This window comes from Narcine bancroftii, chromosome 3, assembly GCF_036971445.1.
Source record: "Narcine bancroftii isolate sNarBan1 chromosome 3, sNarBan1.hap1, whole genome shotgun sequence".
Lineage (NCBI taxonomy): Eukaryota > Metazoa > Chordata > Chondrichthyes > Torpediniformes > Narcinidae > Narcine > Narcine bancroftii.
The window spans coordinates 37,696,105-37,714,604 of NC_091471.1; the positions used below are offsets into that span (position 1 = coordinate 37,696,105).

Genomic DNA, 18,500 nt, shown 5'->3' on the forward strand with positions numbered 1-18,500 from the left:
CTATTACCTAATACTTTTGCTAAAATGTTATAATCCACATTTAATAAAGAAATAAGTCTATACAAAGACAATTTTAATGAATCTCTATCTTTTTTTGGAATGACAGTTATTAAAGCACTAGAACATGATTCTGGTAACTTCTGATCTTCAGTAACTTGATTCAACACTTCTCCAAATTCATTAGAAAAATCATTGTAAAAAAATTTATAAAATTCCACAGGGAATCCATCATCCCCTGGGGTCTTTCTGTTTGACATTTCCTGAATAGCTTCCTTAATTTCAAAATCCATAAATGGAGATTCCAATTCCTGAACAACATTTCCATCTAATACTGGTAACTTTAATTTAGATAAGTAAGAATCAATACAACCATTATCCTGTTTCCCCTCAGAAGTACATAATTTTTGATAAAATGAATAAAACTGGTCATTAATTTCCTGAGACTTATGTTATTATTGAATCCATCTTAACAGCATTAATGGTCCGAGACACCTGTTCAGCTTTCAATTGTCAAGCAATTACCTTACGAGCTCTTTCCCCCAACTCATAATAACGTTGTTTAGATCAATTAATTAAGTGCTCAAACTGATAAGTTTGTAAAATATTATAATGCAATTTCAACCTCTCTAATGCACCTTTTAAAAAAAAATCTTCTGGTATATCTTTCTGAAAATCCTTCTCTAACTCAGCAATCTTATTTTCTAACTCTAAACTTTCTGCCATATATTGTTTCTTAACTTTCGTAGAATAACTAATGATCTGTCCTCTCAAATAAGCTTATAAAGCATCCCATATTACAAAATGATTATCCACAGAATTAATATTTTCAGTCAAAAATAAAGAAATCTGCTCTTTAACAAAAGTAACAAACTCTGGTTTCTTCAATAACATTACATTAAACCTCCATCTAAATGATGGACGTACTACCTCCGAACTTCCGCAAGAAAAAAGTAATAGTGAATGATCTGATATAACTCTACTTTTATATTCAGCTTGTAAATGTGCTGATACCAAAAATAAATCAATTCTAGAAAATGAATCATGTCTCAAAGACTAAAAAGAAAAATCTTTCTCTGCAGGGTTAACTTTTCTCCAAATATCCATCAAATTTAAATCTTTCATTAACGTATTAATTTGTGTTGCCATCTTTGATTTCCTTATACTTTTTTGGATTTCTATCCAATAAAAGGTCGAGAACACAGATAAAATCACCACCAACTAAAATATTTTCATTAGCTTCAGTTAACAATAAAAAAGCTTCTGAAATAAATGGCTCATCATCTATATTAGGGGCATAAAGATTCAATAAAGTCCAGGATTCAGAAAAAATGTTCTTTCTCAGTCAAATGTGTTTCTTGTAAAAAAAGCAATTTTCATTTTTTTAAATATAAACCAATATTTTCTTTCTCTTAATTGGATTATTTAACCCCTGCACATTAAAAGTTGCAAAATTCAATTGAGACATCTTATTTAACTACTAATATATTTACACACTATAAAATAATGCTCCCCTCTACAATTCTTCCAAAGAAAAAAAACACCCAAAGGTATTAATACCCTAAAAAACTGGGTGTGGGTTTTATTTATTTATTTATTTTGAGGCAGACCCTGATTTAATGCTGATGCTAATCCTGTGATGCACCAATAGGTGAAATCCAATATTTGGACAAACAGTACATTTTTGGCAAAAATGTATTCAACAAATATAAGTTTGTCATTAATTTACTTATTCCAATAAATTCATATTTCAGATAAAGTGCACTTTTAAATAATATCAGCATTGCAAAGAATTTAAATCTTTGGGAAGAGCAGCCATAGTGGAGCGGCCATTTTAAGAGTGGTTATTGAGATGTATAACTGCTGAGGCTTTGATTCAAGAGGCTTTGGCGAGGTCTTACTTGCCTATGTTGTCTTGGTGGTTTAATAATTGCAGTCAGGGAAGTTGTATGCTCTTTCTGCAGAGTATGGAGATCAGAGAAACCTCAGTGAGCCAGTGATTATAACTGTGGGAATACATTTAAGCTGCAGCTCTGGACGGACTACATTGACTCAAGTCAAGTCAAGATACCTTTATTTATCGTTCATACCATGCTCACATGGTAAAGACAACATAGCGTTTCTCCAGGACCAAAGAGCATATTTACATAAATATGTTAGAATAGAAGTTAAACATATTGAAATATTAAAATATTAAGATATATACAGTAAACATCTACGGTACACTATCCACATATGCTCTGGGAATTCAGGAGCCTGTTGACTTGAGGGATAAAACTGTTGCCCAATCTGGATGGAAGGACCTTCCAGTAACTTCACTATCCTCTGCAGAGTCTTGGGGTCCTAGGTGGTACAGGTTCCAAACTAGGCAATGATGCATTTGCACAAGATGATCTCAATATATTCTCTGTAAAATGTAGTGAGGATGGAGGGTGGGAGATAAACTTTCCTCATCCTTTGGAGGAAGTAGAGGTGCTGCATCACTTTCTTGGCTATAGAGTTGGTGTTCAGGGACCAGGTGAGATTCTCCACCAAGGAACTTGATACTCTTGACAACCTCAATGGCTATAGATGCAGTTGGACTCACTCTGGGGCATCTGTGATGCTAAGAGCATAATAGTTAGAGGCTTTAGTGAGGAGGTCATTTTAAAGGTATAGGTAACACTGTCACCACTAGGAAAAGTAGTGGGTGAAGACAGGGATTGCTGAATTCCTCTGTGGTCATTTCCCTCAGTAGTAAGTATCTCATTTTGGATAATGTTTGACTGGATGAAGGGAGGGGTGTATTTTAAGAGGAGAGCAGCAGCTCGGTCTTTGATGCAAGTAATGGCTCAAGCACAGCAGGAGAAGCTGGAGTTCAGGAAAGCTGAAATGATAGGGGCCTTGATAGTTATGAGGTCAGACAGAAGATTCTGGAACTGAAAATTAGATGTGAGGATGCTATGTTGCCTCTCAGCACCAGAGTCAAGATTGTCTCCAAGCAGTTGCAGAACATTCTCAAATAGGAGCTTAAGCACCAGAGATAATGGAGACATCAGTACCAACAACAAATAGAAGAAAAGGATGAGGCCCTGTAATGTGAATATAGGGAATTAGGCAGAAAGTAAAGAAGTAGGAACTCAGAGTGCCACACACAGGAGGCCGTCAAAATAGGAAGGTAGGGCACATAAATGTATGATTGAAGTGGTGCTTTGAGAGGGAGGGATTCAGGTTCTTGGACCACTGGGTTCCCTTCCAGGCAGAGGTCACCCATTCAAGAGTGATAGGTTGCATCCAAACTGAGAGACCAGCAGGGAGATTTGCTAGAGCTACTAGAAGGGTTTGTACTAGTCTAGAAGGGGAAGCAGATGGGAACCAAATTAATAGTACAGCAGATGAAAAACTTGAGGTAAGTTAGAAGATAACATGAGCAGGTCCAGTAGGCAGGACTGGCTGGGTAAGGACAGGGATCAAGGAAGGTCCAGTAAATTACACAGCATTTTTTTTTAATTAAGAAATCTGACAGGTGAGCCAGATGAACTTAGGATATGCTTAGGTATATAACTACAATAGAAAATGGATTGAGGGAGGGACAGTACTGGTAGTTCCAGGGTAAATATGCTGCAGGCATGATAGAGGTGGAGAAAGTGGTTGCAATTTGAATTAGGGAGAACTTCATGACAGTTTTTAGAAAAGCTATTCTTGGGAATTGTGCAGTGAGATTATATGGGTCGAACTTTGAAATAAGAAAAGGGTGATTCACTTTAATGGGTTTGTGCAATAGACCCTCAAATGGCCAGCAGGAATTTTGAGCAGCAAGTATATTGGGAGATTGCTGGTTGGAATAATAGGGTTGTCAGCGATTTTAACTTGCCTAATATTAACTGAGAAGTCCATCTTATTCTAAGATAATGGATATTAAACCTCTAAGAGTAGATTGTAAATTAAAAAACACATCATCAATGTTCGTATCAGGTACACGAGGGAAGTTAGATATCTGAGAGTGGAGAAAATGTCTGATTTGCAAATATCTGAAAAAATGGGTATTTGAACTTTTCAGAAAGTTGTTCAAATGATGCAAAGGAGTTATCAACAAAAAAAGATCTTTAAAACCCAGTCCATGCCATTCTTGAAACGCAGAGTCATGTAAGGAAGGTTAGAAAAAATGATTGGATAGAATAGGACTTGAAAGTGAGAAAACATAAAATCCAAAATATTTTCTGAACTGGGCCTTAGGGTGTGCCTAACTGGACTATCAATAGATTTATCAAAAGTGAAAGGAAGTGAGGATCCAAGAAAAGATGGAATGGAGATATTTTTAGCTGTACACAACTCCATTGCTACCCACAATAGACAGTCAAGTCATTTACGAAAGTGTATCCAAAACATAAAGTTGCATATATTGGCCGCTCAATAATTAAATAAAAAATTAGGCAGTGCCATACTTCCATTTCTTTTAGATTTCTCAAGGTGAACTTTATTTAATAGAGATTTGCTTACTCTTCCATATATAGGACAATATAATAAAATCTAAAGAGTCAAAAAAATTAGGAATAAACGGTGGTATAGTATGAAAAAGATATAAAAATTTAGACAAAATATTAATTTTAATAGTTAATCCGGCCCACCAAAAATGTAGCCAAGGATGACCACTGCATTAGGCACTGTTTCACATGTCTTAACAGGGTAAAGATTTTTTATATATATATATATAAAAATACATGTTTTCTTGTAACTAATACGTAAATAAGTGTATGATCTTTCACAATTTTAAAAGTTAGTATACACTGATGCAAGTATATTCACAGAGAAAAGTTTGCTTCTATGCAAATTTAGTTTGTAAAAACTGACCAAGTTAAGTAAGTAAGGACATCATAGAAGGTAGGGAGGTATCAGGGCTTGATAGGAAAAGCAAAAGTTCATCTGCATCAAGGGAAATTTTATGTTGCACTCCCTTCCCCAAAATCCCCAAGATGTCCTCGCAGCTTCAAAATCCAATTGCTAATGGCTCTATAGCCAGTTTGAAAAATAATGGATTTAGTGAACACCCTTGATGGGTTCCTCATTGGAGATTAAAAGGTTGTGACTGTTGAAAGTTAATGAGAATTATAGCAGTAGGGCACAAGTAGGATATATCTTATCTTTATTATAAAACTTAGACCAAAATTATTTTTTAGTAAAATCGCAAATAGATACCTGGTACTCAGCACGGTCAAATGCTTTCTCTGCGTCTAAACAAAAGACACATTCAGGAACCACACCTGTGGGTGAATATAAAATGTCAAATAAGCGACATATATTGAAATAAGAGTAATGGTTTTTAATAAAATTGGTTTGGTCCTTGGATATAATTAATGGTAAAATATTCTCCAATTTACGGCCCAAAGCTTTAGCCAAAATGTTAACTTCACCATTTAATAAAGAAATTAGTCTGTAGGAGGAGCACTCTAGAGGATCTTTTACCTTTCTTTGCAATAGAGTAATATCAGCTTCATTAAATGATGCTGGAAGCTTACATTCCTTGAACGAACCAGACAACACAGAACTTAAATAAGTTGAGAGCAAAGAAGAAAATTATTTAAAAATTCCACAGGAAACCTGTCAAGGCTCGGTGAATTTCCAGATTGAAAAGAAGAGATACCTACAGTTATATCTATTTGTGATATAGTTCATCTAATCTCATTTTGTTATCTGGAGAAAGCATGGGAATGTTTAAACAATTCAAAAAAATTTCCATCGACAGGAAGGATGAGTTACACCTAAACCCAAAAGGGGTCAATATATTGGCAGCTAGGTTTGGTACAGCCGTCGGGTGCGGTTTAAACTAATTTGGCAGGGGGGTGGGAACTTGTAGATAGGGCAAAGGACAGAAAAGATAAAACAGGAAAAGTTAGGTTAGGCAGCGAAAGTAAAAAATCAGAAAGAGCAAGGAGGGTGAAAAAAGCAAATCTGAAGGCTTTATATCTTAATGCAAGAAGCATTCGGAACAAGGTAGATGAATTAGCTGTGGAAATTGAGATAAACAAATATGATTTGATTGGGATTACAGAAACATGGCTGCAGGGTGGGCAAGCCTGGGAACAACATCCCGGGGTATACGATATTTAGGAGGGATCGGCAAGAAAGAAAAGGGGGTGGGGTAGTATTGATGGTGAGAGAAGGGACCGACACGATTGACAGGAAGGATATTAACTCAGAAGATGCGGAATCTATATGGGTAGAACTGAGGAATAGCAAGGGGCAGAAAACGTTAGTGGGGGTGGTATATAGGCCTCCAAATAGTAGTGTAGAGGTGAGGGAAGGCATTAAAAGAGAAATTAGAGAAGCGTGCAATAAGGGAACAGCTGTCATCATGGGAGACTTTAATTTGCATATAGATTGGACTAGTCAAATTGGTAAAAATACAGAGGAGGTGGAATTCCTTGAATGTTTACGGTTATCTAGACCAATATGTTGAGGAACCAACTCGGGAGCAAGCCATTTTAGATTGGGTATTATGCAATGATAAGGTGCTAATCAGCAATCTTGTTGTGCGAGGCCCTTTGGGTAGGAGCGATCACAATATGATCGAATTCTCACTCGACATGGAGAGTGATGAAATTAAAACCGAGACTAAGGTCCTGAATTTAAATAAAGGGAATTATGATGGTATGAGACGGGAGTTGAGTAAGATTGATTGGGTGGTGTTTATGGGGGAGTTGACTGTGGATAGACAATGGAAAGCATTCACAGATCTAATGGAGAAATTGCAAAAATCGTTTATACCGGTTTGGCATAAAAATAAACCGTGGATAACAAGGGAAATTAGAGACAGCATTGGGTCCAAAGAGAGAGCATATCAATTGGCCAAAAAAATTACCTCAACCGAAGACTGGGAGCAGTTCAAGATGCAGCAAAGGAGGAGAAAGGGATTAATCAAGAGAGCAAAAATAAATTACAAAAGTAAGCTTGCGGCAAATATAAAAACCGACTGCAAAAGCTTTTATAAATATGTCAAGAGGAAAAGATTGGTGAAATCCAGAGTAGGTCCTTTGCAGTCGGAATCAGGGGAATATATAATGGGGAATAAGGAAATGGCAGACCAATTAAATTCTTACTTTAGTTCTGTTTTTACAAGAGAGGATACAAATAACCTCCAAAGGATGTTGGGAACATAGAGACTAATGCAAGGGAGGAACTGAAATAAATCAGTATCTCTAAGGACATGGTCTTGGGGAAATTGATGGGATTGAAGGCAGATAAATCCCAAGGGCCTGATAATCTACATCCTAGGGTACTCAAGGAAGTGGCCATTCAGATAGCAGATGCTTTAAGAATTATTTTCCAGAACTCAATAGACTCAGGATCAGTACCCATGGATTGGAGGGTAGCTAATGTTACCCCACTATTTAAAAAGGGGGGTAGAGAAAAAGCGGGGAATTATCGGCCTGTGAGCCTTACATCAGTAGTGGGCAAAATGATGGAATCCATTATTAAGGATGTAATAGCGGAGCATATGACTATCAGAGAAGGGATCGGACAGAGTCAACATGGATTTACAAAAGGTAAATCGTGCTTGACAAATATATTGGAATTCTTTGAGATGGTGACAGGTAAAATAGATGGGGGAGAGCCAGTGGATGTGGTGTACCTGGACTTCCAAAAGGCCTTCGATAAGGTCCCGCATAAACGACTGGCTTCCAAAATCAAGGCTCATGGGATTGGGGGAAAAGTATTGATGTGGATTGAGAACTGGTTGGCAGGTAGAAGACAGAGAGTTGGGATAAATGGCTCGTTTTCTGAGTGGCAGGCGGTGACCAGTGGGGTACCACAGGGATCTGTACTGGGACCCCAGCTGTTCACAATTTACATTAATGATCTGGATGAGGGGATTGGATGTAATATCTCCAAATTTTCAGATGACACTAAGCTAGGAGGGGTTGTGTGCACGGAAGAGGGGGTCAGGAAGCTCCAGTGTGATTTGGATAAATTGAGGGACCGGGCAAATACATGGCAAATGCACTACAATGTGGATAAATGTGAGGTTATCCACTTTGGTAATACAAACCGGAGGGCAGATTACTATTTGAATGGCAATAGATTAAGAGATGGGGAAGTGCAGAGAGACCTAGGGGTACTTGTACATCAGTCTCTGAAGGCGAGCATGCAGGTACAGCAGGCGGTTAAAAAGGCAAATGGTATGTTGGCCTTCATATCAAGAGGGTTTGAGTATAGGAACAAGGATACCTTACTGCAGCTGTACAGGGCCTTGGTGAGACCCCACCTCGAGTATTGTGTGCAGTTTTGGTCACCTTATCTAAGGAAGGATGTTCTTGCAATGGAGGGAGTGCAGAGGCGATTCACCAGGTTGATACCTGGAATGGCAGGAATGACTTATGAGGAAAGATTGCGCAAATTGGGATTGTACTCCCTGGAGTTTAGAAGATTGAGAGGGGATAGATAGACAAATAAAATTCTGGCAGGACTGGACAGAATGGATGCAGATGGGATGTTTCCAATGATGGGAAAATCCAGAACCTGGGGCCATGGTTTGAGGATAATAGGCAAACCATTTAGGACCGAGATGAGGAGGAATTTCTATACCCAGAGGGTGGTGAATCTGTGGAATTCATTGCCACAGTGGGCAGTGGAGGCAGGTTCACTAAATATATTTAAGAGGGAATTAGATATATTTCTTCAGTATAAGGGTATTAAAGGTTACGGAGAGAAGGCGGGGACGGGGTACTGAACTTTAAGATCAGCCATGATCTCATTGAATGGCGGAGCAGGCTCGAAGGGTCGAATGACCTACTCCTGCTCCTATCTTCTATGTTTCTATGTTTCTATTATCATTTTGAAATTCAGAAGTGTAAAGTTGGGAATAAAAATTCCTGAATATGTCATTAATCTTGGAGTGATCCAAAATAACATTACCATCCTCCATTTTAATTTTTGTAATTTTCCTTCTTGCTTCAAATCCTTGCAACTGATTAGCTAACAACTTACCAGATTTATCACCATGAATATAGAACAGACTCGTATTCTTCAAAAGTTGGCATTCAATTATATATGTTGAAAGGAGATCAAATTTAGTTTGAAGTTCCACATATTTTTAATATAGTTTTGGATTTTTAACTTTTTAAAAAATATTTTAATTTGAGAATTTTCAATCAACATGCAGTTAAAATGAAGAATAATCAAAAATAAAAGCATCAATATCATTAATAATAACAAAATAATCAAATATCGATATGCATGTCAATATTAAAGTGAGAAAAAAGTCAACATGTGATTCAATTATTATAAAGAAAATTACAATAAAGCTACAAAAATACAAATTAATGTCCATGTTGAACCAAAGGGAGAAAAAGATAATAGAAAGATAATAGAGAGAAAGAAGAACAAAATAAGAAGAACCCTCCAACTCACAAGAAACAAAAAGAAGAAAAAGTAAGAAAAGAGAAAGAATAAGAAAAAAAAGATTGGCTTCACCTAAGATAAGGCGAAGATGGGCTTCACCCATCATGGGACAAAAAACCTATCTAGAGACAAATAACTTATCTGAGATCCTTGCTGCTGCAAGCACTGGGGGAAGAGACAGGATGGGGAAATTATTAAAGATATTACCCTTAGGTATGAATTCCCTATTCTTGAAAATACATCATACCTGTTTCTGAGGTTATAGGTGATCTTCTCCAGGGGAACATAGTTATGCATTTCTATCTTCCAGTGGGCTAAACTTGTGGGAATCAGATTTCCAAGTAACTGCTATGCTTTTCCTGGCCACTGCTAAAGCAAGCTTAACAAATTTTAATTGATATTTCAATAGCCTCATTTTAGGTCATACATCTTGTAAATTCCCCATTAAAAATAATTCAGGTGCCTGAGGATATTGAATTCCAGTAATTTATTTTGCAAGAGATGACCCAAATCTTCCCAGAAAGGCCTCACTTTAGGGCATGACCAGGTTGAATGAAAGAAAGTGCCTATTCCTTGACCATATCAAAAACATTGGTGTAATATTTTTGATTTCAGTTTATATAACTTTTGTGGAGTAAGGTACAGCTAATTCAAGAAGTTAAATGTCACCATCTGATATCTTATATTAATCGTTATAATCATGCTGTCCTGACATAAGTTGGACCAGCAAAATGGATCTATTTCTATACCCAAATCTGATTCCCACCATTGACTTGACTCATCAATCCCTAGTTTATGGGCTCTGGACTTCGAACTTGAGCATATTGATGATCTATTTCTTTAATTTGATTAACTAATTCCAAACATTCTTTATTAGCCATTCTTTTCACATTCACAGTAAAAGAAATAATTTGCCTCCTAAGGTAGGCTTTCAATGCATCCCAGACAATCAGGCTGGAGGTTTCTGGAAAAGTATTTGCTCTTCCATAAATTTCAAAAAATCAATATTAGACAGTAAAGTCGAATTGAAATGCCAGTGTCTACTTATTTTAGAAAGGTCAGGAATGGTCATAGACAGTACAATAGAGGCATGATCAGATACCAGTATACTCTTGTAATCACAAGAACAAGTCAATGGACTTAATTATCAATAAAAAAATAATCAATCCTAGAAAAAGTATGATTAACATGTGAAAATTAAAGAATACTCTCTCCTATTTGGATAAAGAAAATGCCATAATCTGATAGGAAGGATTGACTAAATGGGACGGATTTACTAACTATTGCAGAGTTGGAAGAAGATCGATCCAACGCAGGATCAAACCAACAATTGAAATCTCAACCAAGTGCAAGAGGGTATGAGTTCAGATCAGGTAAGGAAGAAAAAGATAGTTCAAAAGACTCACATCATCCACCTTAGGGGCATAAATGTTAGCAACCACCAGGAGTTTATTATACCATTTCCCTGAAACAATAATATAATGACTGTTAGGATCCGATATAACATTGTGATAAACAAAAGGAACAGTCATTGGGATTGGAATCATTGGGTTGAATGTGTTTGATTAAGTACTTTGGAATAGTTTGACTGGGGGGGTGGGTGAATGGTACTGAAGCTTTTGATAGTCATCTGCCACTAGTGGGTTTTACCACACCCAGATTATTGGGGAGTTACTACACTATTGTATTTTGTGATTGAGAACTTTTTTTTTAGTTGGGGTTTCTTTTTATATATAAGGGGGAAGGGTTATTTTATTTAGAAGGAATTTTTTAAGCAAGGGGAGCAATATTCTGTAAGTGTGAAAACTGCATTGTTAGGGTAAAGAAATGTCTAATTTGAATTTTGCAACTTTTAATGTACAGGGATTGAATAATCCAATTAAGCGTAAATGTATTTTGGCTTATATTAAAAAAATGAAAGTTGATATTGTCTTTTTACAAGAAACACATTTGACTGAAAAAGAACAGTTAAAATTGAAGAGAGATTGGGTTGGATATGTGATTGTTTCTTTTAATTCTAAGGCAAGATGTGTAGTGATTCTGATTCATAAGAAACTATCATTTGAGTTGGAATCATTTACGGAGATTGCTGGTAGGTTTTTGATGGTGAACTGTAAAATTTTTGCAGAGACATGGACATTGTTGAATACTTATGCACCTAATGTGGATGATGATCGATTTATATCTGAGGCTTTCTTAACATTAAATCAAGCAAATAAAAATTTTTTGATTGGATGAGATTTTAATTGTGTTTTGGATACATTACTGGATATATATCTGAAAAGTCTAAGGAAATCAAAGATGGTGATACAAATGGTGGGATCTTTGATGAAAGATTTGAATTTAGTTGAAATTTGGAGGAGAATAAATCTGACAGAAAAGGACTTTTCTTTTTATTCATCTAGACATGATTCATTCTCTAGAATAGATTTTTTTCTTGATTTCAGCACATTTTCAGGCTAGAGTAGTGCAGGCTGAATGTAAGAGTAGGGTTATATCTGATCATTCTATGTTGTTTATTTCTTGTGTAGATTCTGAATTGTTGCAATCAACTTACCATTGGAGATTTAATGCAATATTATTGAAAAAAACAATTTATTACTTTTGTTAAGGAACAGATTGCTTTATTTCTGGCTGAAAATGCTAATCAAGTAAGTAGTAATTTTGTAATGTGGAATGCTTTAAAAGCATATTTGCATGGTCAAATTATTAATTATTCTACGAAAGTAAAAAAAACAGTATCTGGCGGAAAGTTTGGCATTGGAGAAACAAATTACTGAGTTGGAAAAGGAATTTCAGAAGAAGGTTACAGAAGATGAGAAAGCAGCATTAACTAAGTTGAAATTACGTTATAATACTTTACAAACATATCAGTATGAGCAATTAATTCAAAGATCTAAGCAATGTTATTACATGTTGGGTGAGAGGGCTTATAAGGTATTAGCTTAGCAATTAAAAATGGAACAAGTATCAAGAACTATTAATGCTGTTAAAAAGAATTCAATAGTTACCTATAAACCTCAAGAAATCAATGACCAATTTTATTCATTTTATCAGAAATTGTATACTTCTGAGGGAAAACAGGATGATGGTTCTATTGAATCCTTCTTATCTAAGTTAAATTTAACGGTTTTGGGGGAGGAAGAGGTAAAGGAATTGGAAGCTCCATTTACAGATTTTGAGATTAAAGAAGCTATACAAGAGATGCCAAATGGAAACTCGCCAGGTGATGACGGATTTTCAGTGGAATTTTATAAAATGTTTTATGAAGATTTATCTTCTATATTTAGGGACGTGTTGCAACAAATAACTGAAGATCAGTCACTATCGGAATCTTGTTCAAGTGCGATAATTACAGTGATTCCAAAGAAAGATAGAGATCCATTGAATGTGGCTTCGTATCGACCAATTTATTTATTAAATGTGGATTATAAAATAGTGGCTAAAGTATTGGCAAATAGATTTGCTAAATATTTACCTCAGTTGGTATATACAGATCAAACAGGTTTTATTAAGAATAGATGTGCATCTGATAATATTCTTAAATTGATAACGTTGATCAATGCAATGAGACTGCATACCAACCAACCAATCAATGGTGGTTGCGCTTGATGCAGAAAAGCATTTGATAGGGTTGAATGGAATGTTTTATTTAAGGTGCTGGAGAAGTTTAATTTCAACCCTTTTTTTACTGGTTGTATAAAAATCCGATTGCTAGGGTGGTGATGAATGGCCTAACTTCTTTGCCATTTAAATTATCGCGATCAACTCGACAAGGTTGTCCATTGTCACCAGCCTTGTTTGCATTGGTCATTGAACCATTAGCTCAGGCAATTCGACAGAATGACAAGGGTAAAGGGATAAGAATTGCAGATTATGAATATAAGATTAATTTATTTGCTGATGATGTATTGATTTATTTGACACATCCAGAACATTCTTTGCAATATTTACAAGAATGTTAGTTCAATTTGGGGAGTTATCTGGGTATAAGGTGAATTGGGATAAGAGTGAAATATTGCCAATTTTGTAAGGGGATTATAAAGAGTGTAAAAACAATATAAAATTAAGATGGTCTGATAAAATTAAATATTTATGGGTAACTGTGAATGCAAATTATCAATCTTTATATAAGTTAAATTATGTACCTTTATTGAAAAAGATGGATTTGATTAATTTCAGGATTTGAATAAGGTGGTGAGGAAATTTTTATGGAAGGGAAAATTAGCTCGAGTAGCTTTACAGAAATTGACATGGAAATAGACACTAGGTGTACACCAGTTGCCTCATTTTTAAAATTATTATGAAGCTGCACAGTTGGGCCAAGGTGGAGTTAGCCTGTATTTCTGAATTTGATGTTCACCAGTTTATATATAAGTGGAATTTGAATTTATTGCAGGGATATGATTTGCCAGTATTAAAACATTTACTAAAGATATGGGTTAAAAGAAATCATGTTATAGGAACAAAGGGTAAATTATCAATGCAAACTCCATTAAATCAAAATCAGCTTATTCATTTTTCAATGTTTAATAGGTATTTAAAAATATGGTATTCTCAGGGTATAAAAGTGATTCAGGATTGTTTTGAAGAAGGACAGTTTCTTTCTTTTAATCAATTGAGGGATAAATTTGGTATACCAGTAAATTCTTTATTTGTGTATTACCAACTTGGAGCTTTGATAAGGGATAATTATGGTAAAGAGATGAGTTTACCTATGTTAACAAAATTTGAACCTTTGATTTCCTTTATACCAAAGGGAGATTTTAGTTCAGATATATATCAATTGTTCTAGGCTCCTAGAACGCTTCCACCAGCGTTGTCTCTGCTCCATCCTCAACATTCATTGGAGCGCCTTCATCTCTAACATCGAAGTACTCAAGATGGCAGAGGCCGACAGCATCGAGTCCACGCTGCTGAAGATCCAGCTGCGCTGGGTGGGTCATGTCTCCAGAATGGAGGACCATCGCCTTCCCAAGATCGTGTTATATGGCAAGCTCTCCACTGGCCACCTTGACAGAGGTGCACCAAAGAAGAGGTACAAGGACTGCCTAAAGAAATCTCTTGGTGCCTGCCACATTGACCACCGCCAGTGGGCTGATATCGCCTCAAACCGTACATCTTGGCGCCTCACAGTTCGGCGGGCAGCAACCTCCTTTGAAGAAGACCGCAGAGCCCACCTCACTGACAAAAGACAAAGGAGGAAAAACCCAACACCCAACCCCAACCAACCAATTTTCCCCTGCAACCGCTGCAACTGTGTCTGCCTGTCCCGCATCGGACTTGTCAGCCACAAACGAGCCTGCAGCTGACATGGACATTTACCCCCTCCATAAATCTTCGTCCGCGAAGCCAAGCCAAAGAAGAAGAATATCAATTGTTACAGGAAACTACGGATAAACCAAATTTTGAGAAATCTAGAAATAAATGGGAAAGCAATTTAACTTATGTTATACCTTAAGAGGATTGGGAGGTTATGTGTCATGAAGGGGTAAATTGACTAATATAAGATATGGTTTGGTTAATTATAATTTTTTGCATCAGTTATACTTGACTCCTGAGAAATTGAAAAAATACAGATTTAGTCATTCGGATCTTTGTTTTAGATGTGGGTAAGTACTGGAACTTTTTTGCATGTAGTTTGGTCTTGTGATAGGGTGCAACCATTTTGGGAAAACGTTAGGTTAGTTTTGGAGAAATTATTTAAAATTAAATTACCATTAGATCCAGAGATTTTTTTGTTGGGTTATATGGTTTCTTTGACTGGCTTGGGGTTGGATAAGTTTCAAATAGCATTTGTACGTTTGGCATTATCTGTTGCATGAAAATGTGTATCAATTACTTGGAAAGACAATGTAGAAATTAATATAGTGCGTTGGCATAATGAATTGAGATCTTGAATTTATATGGAGAAAATAACATAATTTACACGATAATTACTCTTTTTTGTTAAAATGTTTAAATGTTAAATCTTATTTAGAATATATGGGTTTGGAAATATTTTAAAATATTGTATATGTTTTATGTTTTCATTTTTTGGCTCCCTTGAGGGAGCTGGCTGAGGGGGGAGGGAGTGGGTTTATTATATTGTATAATAACTTTTTTTGTTGTTGCTATTGATTTTATGTTATTTTTTAAAATTTAAAATAAAGTTAAAAAAAAGAATTGAGCCGCCCCTGGCTTTTGCTTTTGAAAAGTCACCATGCCATGAGGCATGAACTATCAGAGCTACAAATATGTGTTTCTTGTAAAAGAGCAATAACTACTTTAAGTTGTTTAAGATGAGAAAACATTTTCCTTCTTTTAACAGGATGTTTGAAACCTTTGACATTCCAGCTAATAACATTTAAAAAGCTATCTATTAACTATGGTTGGAGAAAAAGGTTGAAAAATATGTATATTTTCAAAATAACAGGTGCTGGCCTTGAAACAAGAACAGAACATACAATTGATGTTAAATAGAATAAACTGTACAAGGCCAAAGCTTGTATAGTCTCCTAACACAATAACAACATTGAAAAGACCCACTCCCACCACACTCGATCCCACCCAAAAACAAGACAGCTGCCAAAGATCCCAGCAGCAAGTTCATCAAAATAAACATTTCTCTCCCCAAAAATCCTTTCTGCCCAATGTAATAACATCTTGGTTCCAATATTATTATTAAAATTAAACTCTACACTCTAAAAGCAACATGTAATTTGGATAGGAATACAACCTAAGATAAAAAACAATGATAATTTTTTAGAATTTCTTATACAATTCTAAAAATGTATATTATGAAATATTAATATAAACTGCTACTGTGGCAGCACACCACCGCAGTGATTTACCCAGTACCTTGGGTGGCAAGTGCACCTAAAAGCCAGCAGACCATGCCGTGGCACTGGCCCTAGCAAGTGAACCAGCAGATGAACGGCAAGGGCACCTTAAGGGCCAGTGACCCCAAAATGGTGCTGGGCCCTGCTGCAGAGCCAACAGACAGAGACAGCACATGGGGAAGAAGGTATTGTCATGATAAAAGGTATCTGTGCATGGGAACTCACTTTTGTTATGCGGTTGTTACATCAGCAATTGGGGAAAACGGCAGCAACGCAAGAGGTATAAAAGTCGGCCTTGAGCTCCAATAAAACCAGAGAGTTTAACCTGACTATGCTCATTAGTGTGTCTTTTTTCAAGTAGTGCGTGACTAGTAGAGACCACAGTGGTTTAAACAGCATCTAAACCCAATGATGAATGAACTGGTAGCAGTCCACACAGTGGCTCTCAAACTGCTGACCTTCTGGACCAATCAGACATGTGTGTGGTTTGATCAGGCTGAGGCACAGTTTCAGATCCAGCAGATCACAGTAGAGACCACCTGGTACTACCACATGGTGAGCACCCTGGACCAGGATATGGCGAGCCGAGTGGCCAACTTCATCCAGGATTCCCCATTGGAAGGCACATACACCTCCTTCAAGGACTTGCTAATCGAGTCCTTCGAGCTCACACAGCATGAGAGAGGGGCACGTCTGCTCTATCTGGATGGCCTAGGGGACTGTGCCCTGTCAGTCCTCATGAATGAGATGTTGGCCCTCCTGGGCAAACACAAGCCCTGCATCATGTTTAAGCAGGCATTCCTGGAGTAACTGCCCAAGATATCCAACTGCTCCTGGCAGACACCAACTTCAGCAATCCCTGGAAAGTTGCAGCATGAGCAGATGTCCTGTGGAAGCAGAAAAGAGAGTCCTTGGCATCTGTGGGGCTCGTTGTTGAACCCTGCAGCCAGACCTGTGCAGACCCACAGAAGGAGCAGCACCTACACAGAGGAGGCAATCTCAACCACCAGTGGTGCTTCTACCACCAGCGATGGGGCTCTGGTGCCCACTGATGCAGGCCACCATGTATGTTCCAGGGAAATGCCAAAGCCAGCCATCACTAATGGCTATGATAGCTGGCCAACAAGATAGCCTCCTGTACATCTGGAACCACTCGTCTGGACGGCGATTCCTCATGGACACAGGAGCAGAGGTCAACATCCTGCCCCTGTCGGGACAGGACACCAGGAACAGGCATTTAGGCCCGATGCTGAGGGCTGCCAACAATGGCATCATCTGGACCTACAGTACATGAAAGGCCGCTCCTTGGGGCAATCTTCCTGCACGTCCATTGCCTGCTTGTAGACCTGGTCTATGCAAAGACTTTCCAAACCTTTCTCCTCAAAGATGCCAAGCTTCCAGCACTCCATCTGGACTCCATGCAGCAATCCACCAACGAGTATCCCAAGGTCCTGGCCGAGTTTCCGACAGTGTTCACCCCCCCCCCCCCCCAATTCACCACAATGATGTCTTGGCATCGGGTATAGCACCATATCCTTATCCAGGGCCTGCTGCTCCATGCACGAGCAAGGCACCTCTCTCCAGAGAAGCTGCAGCTGGTTAAAGAGGAATTCAAAAACTAGAGGAGCTCAGCATGGTACGGCAGTCAGACAGCCCATGGGCTTCTCCCCTGCATATGGTGCCCAAGACCACTGGGGGTTGGAAACCTTGCAGTGACTACCGTCAGTTCAATGAGGCCACAATACCAGATCGATAACCCATGCCGCACATCTAGGACTTTGCGACTAACCTGCATGGGGCAAAGATCTTTTCCAAAATGGACCTCATGTGGGGATATCATCAGATCTCAGTTCACCCTAAAGATATCCCCAAGACCGCCACCATCACTCTGTTCATTCTGTTTGAATTCCGTTTGGGTTGAAGAATGCTGCACAAACTTTACAGCAGCTAATGGACGCTGTGGGCCAAGACCTGGATGGCACCTTCATCTACTTAGAAGACATCCTTGTGGCGAGCAGGATCCATCAAGAACACTTGATGCACCTCCGCAACCTCTACACCTGGCTGAGTTAGTTTGGATTGATGATCATTCCAGCCAAATGCCAGTTTGGGTTGGAGGCCATCGACTTCCTGGGCTATAGGATAACCAAGGAAGGGGCCAGACCGCTAACCAGCAAGGTGGAGGCCTTACAGAAGTTTCCTAGGCTCAGCACAACCAAGGGGCTACAGAAGTTCATGGGGATGAACATCTTTTACCACAGGTTCATCCCCTCAGCTGCCCAGATCATGCAGCCCTTGTTTGCC

At 37.8% G+C, this 18,500-nt stretch overlaps 1 protein-coding gene across 13 annotated transcripts in view; it reads right to left on the reverse strand.

Annotated features, from left to right (window-relative positions):
* The window catches only part of LOC138757088 (zinc finger and BTB domain-containing protein 7C), a 259,055-nt gene that overhangs the window by 77,694 nt on the left and 162,861 nt on the right, over positions 1 to 18,500 (reverse strand). For 10 of the 13 annotated variants that reach the window (XM_069923845.1, XM_069923842.1, XM_069923846.1 and 7 more), the window contains one exon: positions 5,173 to 5,237. The exons of 2 other annotated variants lie outside the window; for them this stretch is intronic. The gene's annotated coding sequence lies outside the window, so the exon portion shown is untranslated. Of the gene's footprint in view, positions 1 to 1,898; positions 1,956 to 5,172; positions 5,238 to 18,500 lie in introns of all 13 variants that reach the window. One more of the 13 variants, XM_069923840.1, reaches the window with a different exon arrangement.